This window comes from Pimephales promelas, chromosome 25, assembly GCF_988280905.1.
Source record: "Pimephales promelas chromosome 25, fPimPro1.hap1.1, whole genome shotgun sequence".
Taxonomy (NCBI): Eukaryota; Metazoa; Chordata; class Actinopteri; order Cypriniformes; family Leuciscidae; genus Pimephales; species Pimephales promelas.
The window spans coordinates 1,433,682-1,444,735 of record NC_142793.1 but is presented as its reverse complement, the minus strand read 5'-3'; the positions used below and the strand labels follow the sequence as shown (position 1 = coordinate 1,444,735).

Below are 11,054 nucleotides of genomic sequence, written 5' to 3'. Positions count from 1 at the left end.
CGTCACAAAATCCAGGACCTGTGGAGCCCAGTGGTCTATCAAGTGACGAGGGCACCGAAGGAGGGTGGTGTCGTGTACACAATTGCGCCTGTGGACGACCTTACCAAGACTAGGAACGTGCACCGTTCACTGGTAAAGAGTCGAGTCTGTAAAGATACTGAGGCCGCAGACTGCAGTAGTCCCTTCTGTGACCCAGTTGGGGACACACACCCAGTAGGTGAATACGAGGATGAGGGGGATCTGCTGGCTGTGGTACAGGAGCCTGACCGATTCGCAGTTGAACTACAACTGAGAGGGCTGGCACCTGAAGCGGAACCGGGCCCACAGGGGGGGATGGAACCTACAGAACCAGTTCTTATGATAGAGCCAGGACAACTGGATCCAGAAAGAAGTAGGGCCAGTACCCGGGGACCCCAGCCTGAGGGCCTGCCTAGGGCTGATGGGGTTGTCTTGCGCCGAACAAGCCGTTTAACTGCAGGCCTACATCCAAATCGACATCATCTTCCCCGCCCGGTGGGAGAGATGGGCGGGGTCTCCCTTCAGCAAATGCAAGGTATAACACGCATTTTTAGGCCATGGGATTAAGTAGAGTTGACTGGGACCGTCGGGGCGACGATCCGAGGTTGGGGGGGTAGATTGTAGTGGACTTAGTGGGGCTCTGTGGCTCTATAATTAAATTGATGCGCTGGGGGTAGTGAGGGCCAATTACCAGGAGGAGGCACAATATAAAAAGGAATCGTTCACCCTTGTGTGCGTGTGCCGTCTGAGTTGCGTCATTGCTCGGGGACCGCCCCTTCCAGCTTTCGGTGTTGTTTCCGCTTTGAGGTATGTGCTACCTGTCTCGTTTAGTGAACACAGGTGCAGGATTTGGGATAACCGATTGTGTCGTTTATAGCTTCAGGATAATTCGCGGCTGTTGGCGGCCCCAGCTTTCCGGTTGCATGCCTCTCTTGCTGTCTCTTTGGCAGTCCCGTCTCTCCGATACTTGAGGTAATGTATGTGTGTGTTGGCTAATTAGTCGACACCTTGATTGCGATGTGTTTTAATAATAACTGTGCGGGATTTAGTGGTGGGAATAGCTCGTCGTGTGGGCTGCGGGCGGCGGCCGCGCTCCCTGTGCATGTCCCTCTCGCATTCCCGTGCTTTGTGGATGATGATGTCCGGCGTGGTGTAGGTGGGCGTCGGCTTATGAACAAAAGGTATGTGACACGTCCATTTTTGTGTAGCGCCAATCCTGTATTGTATCGCAAATATGTTTGTTTGTATTTTAGGATTAATAAGACCTGGTGGGAAACGCTGGTTGACGCTGCTGCTTACCTCCAGATTTTTATAACAACTCCTTCAACACGAGCCGAGGCTTTAGGGCAGTCCTCTATCAGACCCTTACGTGTGGTGGTGGGCTCGTCACAGAGTGCTGTGCTGGACTGGATTGCGATGTGTGTGCATTGCTGTGGTACACAGGGTGTTGAGAGTTATATAGAAGCCTGGTGCGCCCTGAGCGGTGTCTGCCATTAAGCCTCGGTTCCCTTTTAGCTATTGTGTTTCTTTTGTGGGGAATGCTGATGACCTATTTCTTTCTTGATGTTTTTAATGGTGTGAATATTTAAATAAAACTTTTGCATATTTTGTATCCACGTCTCTGACCCTCCTTTTGACAATCACGTTCCTGCGTGTCTCCGGGTGTGAGACAGTAAACCTATAGTGTTAATATTTCCCTGGTAAACAGGGTGGCGTAGTCACGTTTCAGCCGGTGGTGGCATTTCTATAGTTGCTCTACCTCCGAAGAGAGAGGTCCCACTACATATAGAATAACAGTATAATTTTAATGTTAGTTATTTATATGTATTATTTGTTTTGTAATACAGTAGGTAGACAACCAGAATGCGTTTTTACCGTCATGGATTTGAGAGAGAGAGATACACACATGAATGGCAGTAATAGTCAATGAACAATTATCTGGGTAAATGTATTTTGGTATAAAGAAAATCTTTTATTACATGTACGTTTAAAGTCTTTAGAAACTTTGAACTAGACATTGATATTGTGTAGTGTGTGATCCTCCATCAGCAGCTGCAGTTTCTCTCAGCTGTATCAGTGCAGTCACTGTGACGTCTGACTGACAGAGGTTTTTGTACGACTCTTTATCACTGTGTGAACACCCATTTACTGTTGATATAGTGATAACTCAGACAGTAATAATCTCCTGTATCTTCAGTCTGGACTCCACTGATGCTCAGAGTAAAATCACTGCCATAGTAAGATCCACTGCCACTGAATCTAGATGGAGTTCCAGTATAACGGCTGCTTATATAATATATCAGGAGTTTAGGAGCTTCTCCAGGTTTCTGTGAGTACCAGGACACACAGTTACTACAGCCAGAGATCGGCTGACTGGTTTTACAGCTGATTGTAACAGTTTCTCCTTGTTTGACGGGTTTTATTGCTGGATTCTGAGTCACTGTCACTTGTCCCCAGACTTCTGAAATTAGACATTTTATTAATTAATGGTTATTGGACTGTAAATGAGATGTGACTGTTTATTTTGCAATATATTAATAAATATATTTACCCTGAACGCAGAGAGTCAGAGTCCAGATGAAGATGCAGATGTTGTTCATAGTTGTAGTTTAGTCTTGTGTGATGATGAAGAGTGTGTGTGTTCTGCTCTCAGTCATGAAGTGTTAAACTCACAGCACTATAAACACTCTCAGAGCACTGAAGCATGTGCTGACAATGCAAAGTGACTCTCTCTATTTAAATCATAATCTTGAAAACTGTAGATCAGATCACAACACTAGAGTCACTCGGGACTATTGTTCTTCACGCGCACAATAACTGAAATTTAAAACTGTTTAAAGAAAAGGTACAATAAACTACTGTAGAGATAGATACTGTTTAATACACTGTCCATCAATATTGTAACGGTTACCAGCTGGAGTGCCCTATTTAGCCACCAGAGGGCACTCCAGATAAGACTATGTTTCACACAAACTACAGTTCCCAGAACTCACTGCCCGGACTCATCATCACTGATCACATTCACCTGTACCTCATTCACTATTGCATTCACCTGTCTCATCTTGTTAGTCTGGCTATATATACCTTGTTCATTCAGTCACTCACCGCGAAGTCTTGTTTAAGTGTTACACTGCAATTCTGAGCATTCTTATGGTTTTCTTGTCTCTTGGTTTTTGGATATCTTGCCCTGTTCCCTGGATTACTCTCTTGCCTCTGGTCCCTGCCTGTTTTGTTTATTTCTCTGTGTATCTGTCTTGGACTGCCTATCTGTGTATGACCCTTGCCTGTACATTGGATTACGCCTCTGGATTGCCCTCAAATAAAGCTGTGTTTGGATCTTAACCCTCTTCTCAGAGCAGATTCGTGACAAATATGTATTTCCTTTGTGCTTTGAACTTTTCAAAGCGGACTCGACGCACAGCATGCATAGCTAGCTAGCTTTAAGTGCTGAAGTACCTGTATTTTCTTTTATATATATATATATATATATATATATGAAGAGTTCAGATGCAAAAGCCTCTAAATGCCATTTGAAATTTTCTTCTAGAATGGTCATTTTTATCAAGCTTGTATATTTCAGTTCAGTAATTTCACTTAAATGACGATTAATAGGTAATCTTCATTGCCATTTAAGTGAAATTACTGAACTTAAATATTCAAGCTTGATAAAAAATTTTAGAAGAAAATTTCAAATGGCACTTAGGGTGGCAGTCTTTCATAATCAACTGTTGTTGTGGACTATATACTGGAGGTATATTTTCAAGGGGCTAATTGAGGAAATTGCTACATTTTTTATTAGTTTAAAAATAAAATAAAAATATCGGATTGGTATCGGTATCGGCCGATACTCAGAATTTTGGTATCGGGTCGGTTTTGAAAAAACGGTATCGTTGCATCCCTAATTTTTATGTGTGTAAATCACGTGCCCGCTCACGAGCGCTCACTCTTAACAGACACACTGTCCCCGGTGCTGCTCGCGCATAAAGTGCTCCCCGCTCACAGTAACCGTGTCGTCTCATTCAAATCAGCCAACTGTTGCTGTCAGCGAGCCGCGCACATTGAATACTCATATGAGTCAGGCTGCGAATGTACGTGCCCGCTTCAGCGCGCTCATGCTTACTAAATAAACGCCTCACCTCCGGCGCCGCGCACTCGCTACATTCCCTTTAGCCTTTAGCACATAGTGGATGAATAACGCAAACCCAGTCAAACGTTTGACTGCAGTATCTTATGCGCTTTATAATCCGGTGCGCCCTATATATGAAACATGTTCTCAAATAGGTCATTCATTGAAGGTGCGTAATATTAATATTTATATTCGTCTGTATTATAGTTATGGACCACGATTACGCTTTGCCTGCACGTTCTGCTGCTACAGCCAGCTCATTAGCTAAAGCTCAAACGTACGGGTGAAAAATATGACCGAGAAGGGTTTGGGACAGGAGAAGCATGACACAGGTAAACATTGGGGTTGCATTTAAAGCTTCACGACAAGCTAAATCTACAGAGAGATGCCGTATATATTTTGTGAAACGATGATGTCATGTCATGACCTGAGCTGGTTGTCATTGACAGCGACAACAACTCCCGTGAGCCCACGCTCTTTCCCGACGTCATCAAAGTACGTCTTTTGTTATTATTTTAAACGAGTGACCCCTGGTGGCCAAAAATCGCATACTGTACGTTTAATGAGTTTATTAGACAAAATCATAGGCCTGACCAAAGTCCCTTTAGGCAAGTCATGCCACTCAGCCGCCGTCTTGGCAACGCCTCCGGGCAGCTTTTTCGGACTAACAAGACCAGGCTCCTATTTAAAGCTGCTGTAGGTAACTTAGGAATTTTGTTTTTTTACATATTTGATAAAACTGTCATTATGTCCTGACAGTAGAATATGAGACAGATAATCTGTGTAAAGTGACTGTGGATAAAAGCATCTGCCAAATGCATAAATATATATACTTGGTACAGATAACATCCCTTAAAAATGTCCTCTACCGTTTTGAAACATGGGACTACATTTCTAGAAGTTTTAGAAGAGACTAAATCTGATGTTGAAAAGACGTCCACAAACAACCCCATTTGGACCCACGACGTCAATATTAGACGTGCAAAAGACGTTGAAAATAGATGTCGCCTGGCGTTACAGATCAACCCCTTCAGTGGACCGAAATTGGACGTCCAAAAATGACATAGAAAAGACGTCACTCTAACGTCACATTGCGCAGTGGGTTGGATTATAAGATTTTCATGAAAAGTCACGTTTAAATGATAAAATGCAGCACTTCTTTCCCCCCAAAATGTCCATCACCTTCTGTATGCTATATTGCACAATATTGAATGCTCAGGTATATAGTATAGTAAACAAACTGTAAATCACTACTAATAAATGGTAGAGCAAACCGAATGCATGTAGAGGTTTAATAATTAGGGAAAGTTGTCAGTGTGAAAGTGTGATGAGATGGGAGATGAGTTTTTATATTTTGTGTAGAATGTATTTTAGATCTATTGCTCAAATTAATAATTGCATGTTTTTGCTCAGATTTTTTATTTATTTATTTATTTTTATAATTTAAGGATGACAAGCCGGAATGAAAACAAGCCGAAATTAAATAGGAGTAACTAGACTATTTTTAAAATGTATGGAGTAGACAGAACAGATAATCGAGTGGAAATGTAAGGAGTCGGCTGAAAAAGAATTACTCCAGTAAAGTATAGATACCCAAAATGTCTACTTAAGTAAGCTAACAATTAGGGATGTCAACGATTAATCGATTATCGGTTAATTGTCGATAAAACATTAATCGATCAAACTTATCTATCATCGATTAACCAGGTCTATGCGTGTGCCTGCTGCTCAACCGCGAAACATGTAAGCGAGCGCGCCGGAGTTATGTTTGGGACTTCATCAGGACTACGTTTGCGTGTGTATTCGCAGCCTTTTGTTTTATGCAAATGTAAGTTGTAATAGTTTATTATGTGTAACGTTATGCCTTACTATATCTGATTTATCTCATATTGTCACAGTGTCTGGTTGTGTTCCCTTGTTTGTCACTAGAGGTCTTCGTGTTTAAGGTGTCCTTCACTATTGACTTCATTTCCCAGCATTCTGTCTGTCACTGTCACTCATCAGTTCATTGCACTCAGCTGTTTCCCGTCATCATTGTTCCCAGCTGTTCATTGTTAGTCTTGTTAGATCTGTGTATTTATTCCCTGTCTGTGTTAGTATGTGTACGGATTCGTTGTTAGATGGCACCACTTCTTTGGTCTGTTTCCTAGTTGGTTTGTGTTTAGTTTTCATGTTTGGTTTGATTATTTGGATTTTGACTGGAAGACTATGATTTTGGATTGCCCTTTATAATAAACATCTGCAGATTGGATCTTCTGTCCCCTGTGTGTCGTGACACATATTGGATGAATTTTGTGAAGAATTGAAGCGTGATCTTTGGCTCAAACGGCAATGCACGACTAATAATTACTATTGGGAGTGTCATATTACATAACATTATAAAGAGAACAATATTGTAATAAAACGTGGTGAATAATTTGGGTTTAGTTGCCCTGTCTCGTTGTTCCAGAAAGAGCGAGTGCACAACATTCAGTCATTCTGAATGTCACATAACGTGGTTCAAGTTCACTTGTGCATTCACGTCATTTTGTGAATATATTTTTTTTAAATTTATGTTTATTTTGTATATATCTGACTAATCTCATATCGGTTGTGTTTCTTTGATTTAAATAACGAAAGTGCTCATCGGTTATTCATTCAGCCCGCGCTGCTCAAGCAGAAATGCACTACTAATAATAACAATGATTAATTTGTGACTGTCATCTTAGATAACATCAGAACACTATTTTATTAAATGGTTGTGAATTCATTGTGTTTGGTTGCTGTTTTCAGTGCGCGTCCACAACACATTCTGACAAGCACGCGTCTGAGGCGGCGTTGGTGACACGTTCTATGAGTCGTTATATTTGATTATTAAATAATTAATTTAATTTAATTATCTATAATATTGAAACATTTTACAATCCTACTAGCCCTTCATTTAGATTAAAAACCATTCTCTTTAATTTGGTGAGGAACATAGCGTTTTGAGCAGTAGCAGAGACCCTGTCCAGCTTTTGGCCGTACGTCACCCACTGCAGCAGACGCATAATTGATTGTTAATTTAAATGACGATCAATCATGGGAATTTGTGAAAATGGACATCCCTTCAGTTTTATATTTGACATTTCCAGGTCTGGTAATCTTAAGCCCCTTTCACACAGCAAGCTGATCCCAGGAAATTGCCGGCAAATTGCCAGAACGCCTTCTGTGTGAACGCAAACACGACCTGCGATTGCTTCTGGGATTGATCCCGGGTTGGGGACCTAGTAACATTGCCGTAATCAGTCCCGGAACACGAGCTGTGTGAACAAAAGCCAGGACCAATGCCGTAAAGGGTGTGTCATAGTGATGACGCTCGTGCCATCGCGCGACTCTGTTGCTCTTAGAAGAAAGTTTGTGTTCGTCATCAACAAAGAAAGGACGAACAAATACCTGCAAACTAGGGCTGCACGTTTTCAAGTTTTTCATTAACCGTTAACCAAGGCCCTTATCGGTTAATACTTGGTTAACCATAGTGTGCGCGCCGCAACCTCGAGATACAGAGTTAATTTTTAACACCTTTAATAACTGGTTGGACCCCATTTGAAACGAAATTAATTTATAGAAATAAAACACAGTGGTAAGTTCAGAGCAGTTAAAGTAGGCGTGTTTCCATCACACCCGGTCTCATCCCAAATCGTCATATAACTGACGTTTTGGGACGTCTTTTGACCATACGTCAATATTCGCCTTTTTAGGGCCCCCTTAAACGTCGGTAGATGAGGTTATGGGATCCTAACCCTACCCCATACCTAAACTTAACCCTAAACCTAACCCGTCACCTAACCCGTCACCTAACTGACGTTAAAGGTAAAGCGTCAGTTGTACGACGACCCGGGATCGCCATCTACCGACGTTTAAGGGGGCCCTAAAAAGGCGGATATTGACGTATGGTCAAAATACATCCCAAAACGTCAGTTATATGACTTTTTGGGATGAGACTGTGTTACCTTCAAAATGAAATTGCCAATTGAAAATACGCAGATTGGCAACACGTCCATTTCGCAAAAACTCCGTGTCCGCAAATGATAATAATAATTATCATTATTGTAACATTTTATAGGCTGCATATGTAGAAGACGCTTTTATCCAAAAAAGGAGCAAAGCACAAATAAACACAATATTTTGACGCCTATCCAGTGTGTGTGCTTAGTGTGGCTGCGAGACGCCCATGTGAACACTTTCATTGCAGTTCTTTCAGTGGAAACAACTTAAAATACTCTTTCATTTCTGGTCATACAGAAAATAATAATACATTATTCGCAAATTTATTTGCGTAAACTCAAAATAACAAGAAAACGTTGTGCTTTAACAAACAGGCGCGCTTCATGATCTCAGTGAACTGAAGCGCGAGAACTGGAGAAATTGGACATTTAAAACGAACAAATTCGAATCAAAAGCCAATATCTTCTGACTATGTAATTATGTAGCTTAGCTAATTATGTATTTATCTATAAAGGTGCATCCGGGGATGGAGATTTGTTTTTAGGAGAAACTGATTTAGAAAACAATAGTTTAATAAACAATTAATGCCTCGTTATTTTATATTATTTTATTATCAGACACATTTATTATATCTTATAAATCATCTATAAATCCCCTTTCTGTAGGCTGTGGTTACGGCTCTTCTCATTCAGCACTGCGGGGGAATTATAATTTCCAGGTTCTAATTTGGCCTCAGAAAACCAGTAAAATCTTTTTTTTTCCATAATCATTTGTCAAATATTTTAAATGTTTAAAGGGGCAAAAAAATCAAACAAATATCTGAAAATTCGTCGATATATAGCCTATATATTTTTGCGCAGCATTTGACCTAGTCCTACAGTTCAAATGAACATTTTGGTGTTCAACTCTGCGTTTTACAAAATACAACAACCATTCATTTTTCGTTTTGCAATTAGGCCTACGGATTAAATAAGGGGAAACGAATGAACACAACAGTACACTGACCGTTTGGACATATACGAGGCAGAGTTCTTTTTTAAAATTCATAAAAGATACAAGGAATAGCCTACTAGACAAAACCTCAAAGAAATGCCAAAATCAAGACCGCGGAGCAGAAATGAGGGAGAAACACACAGAAACTCTGCGACTTTCCCTGCCATTAATGCTTGGATGACACACCACGTCTCCTCACACAAATAATAATAATGTCTAGTGCGGTGGCTGTGATATACCAACGTCCGTTGCCATTATTTTTGGAATGGCTTATCGCGAAAGGAAAAAAAATGTTTTAGTCGCATAACACCGTTAATAGAAACGCTGTCATTTCACAATATTTTTTTATCGACAATCAGAAAAAAAAAAGCAAAAGTTTTGTGCAAATATGTATTGACGCCACTTAACCGAGCAAAAAGGTTTCACTCGGTTATGCAATTTTAAACGGTTACTGCTAATCGGTTAACCATGGACACCCCTACTGCAAACTGGAGCGAAGCAGAGACCAGGAGCTCCTCATATCCGTACTGAAGCTGAGATCGTTCACCAGTGCGTGTACGGTATGCGCGTTTACATGTTTTCGACGCGTCCGTTATACGTCTCATCCTGACGTCATGTGTCTTCCCGGGATTTTTACGGGTTGTGTGTGAACACACACACCGATCCCGGCAAATCACTGGCAGTGTGAATGAACCGAAATCAGACAATTCCGGGACAAATGCTGGGTCACATTATCCGTGTATTTTCTGGATTCTCTGTGTGAAAGGGGCTTTACTGTGACCTTTCTCACACCAAGGGGGATTATAAGAGCTGCTGCTAATGTTTACATTTTTTCATACAAGTAGTTTACCAGATAGATTATTATATATAGACTTAATATATTAAGGCTAAGCCTACCCATATGGATTTTATTAACATATATTTTATCTTGCTAAATGTTTGCAAGAGGTGAGCCAGTGCACGAATATTTATGTATTTAAATTTTCTATGCATAATTTATTTTGTTAAACTATATAAATGGTATTCTGTAGCATATCCCAACTGTAATAAAACAATAAAACATCATTTGAGCAATATAACATGCATTTTTATTCAGTATATAAGTAATTGTTGCGTTCCAATATGTTACGGGCGGACGGACACCACCCTGAACGTACAGGAGAGACGCACACCGGCCAGCTCGTGTCAAAAATAGGGGTATGTTTATTTAGTAGGTCGGTCAACAAGTACCGGATAGCTTCACGAAACACAGACAGATTAGTTACAAAGGCGGAGCGCTTCTGATTCCCGGGGTGGACTGCAAAAGCTCCTACGACAGACAGCACGGCAGTGCATCGACTCAGGCTCTCGTTCTCAGGCTCTGTGTGCCCTCAGGTGTGGGTCCGGAAAGCGATTGTAGCTCGAGTATGCGGCTGCTGCTCAGGTGTAGCTCCTCTATAATTAAGAGCAAGAGAAACTCAGATGTGTAGAAACACACAGCGGGCTGGGGAACGTAACAGCAATATTTCGCTTTTTATGTTAAGACACTATTGATACAGTGAGAAATGTACAAGTTTAGGAAAATAGCCGCTTATCAGTTAATCGTTAATCGATCGATAAGGTTAATGAATTAATTGATAATTTGCATCCCTAGTAAGTTACTTGACACGTCTGGTTTAAACTAATCAATGACAGTTCCTAATTGATTATGTTTTTACGAGTAATATTGTTTAATTAGTTTAGATGTGAACCTTTCCTCTCCTCCTTCTTCGAGACGTATCCAAGTCCGGGCGTGAGGTGCCAGTGCAGCGAATGGGCAACAGTTTCTCCTCAAATCTCATCCCTGGTTAGATTACTCGCACTCGAAAGATGCCGTTACTGTTTTGCTGGTGGCCATTTTTCCCTCCCCGATGCTCCAAGGACAGTTTTCACCTCATTCGAGGGTTATCGTAACTGGAAAAAGCCTACAATG

General features: G+C 41.1%; 1 long non-coding RNA gene across 1 annotated transcript; it reads right to left on the bottom strand.

Moving 5' to 3' along the window:
* Positions 1 to 2,217: 2,217 nt before the first annotated feature.
* LOC120468081 (uncharacterized) lies at positions 2,218 to 3,349 on the bottom strand. Its single transcript, XR_016150698.1, has 2 exons — positions 2,570 to 3,349; positions 2,218 to 2,479 (listed from the first exon to the last, which is right to left on the bottom strand). It is a non-coding gene; the product is annotated as an uncharacterized LOC120468081 (long non-coding RNA).
* Positions 3,350 to 11,054: the final 7,705 nt, after the last annotated feature.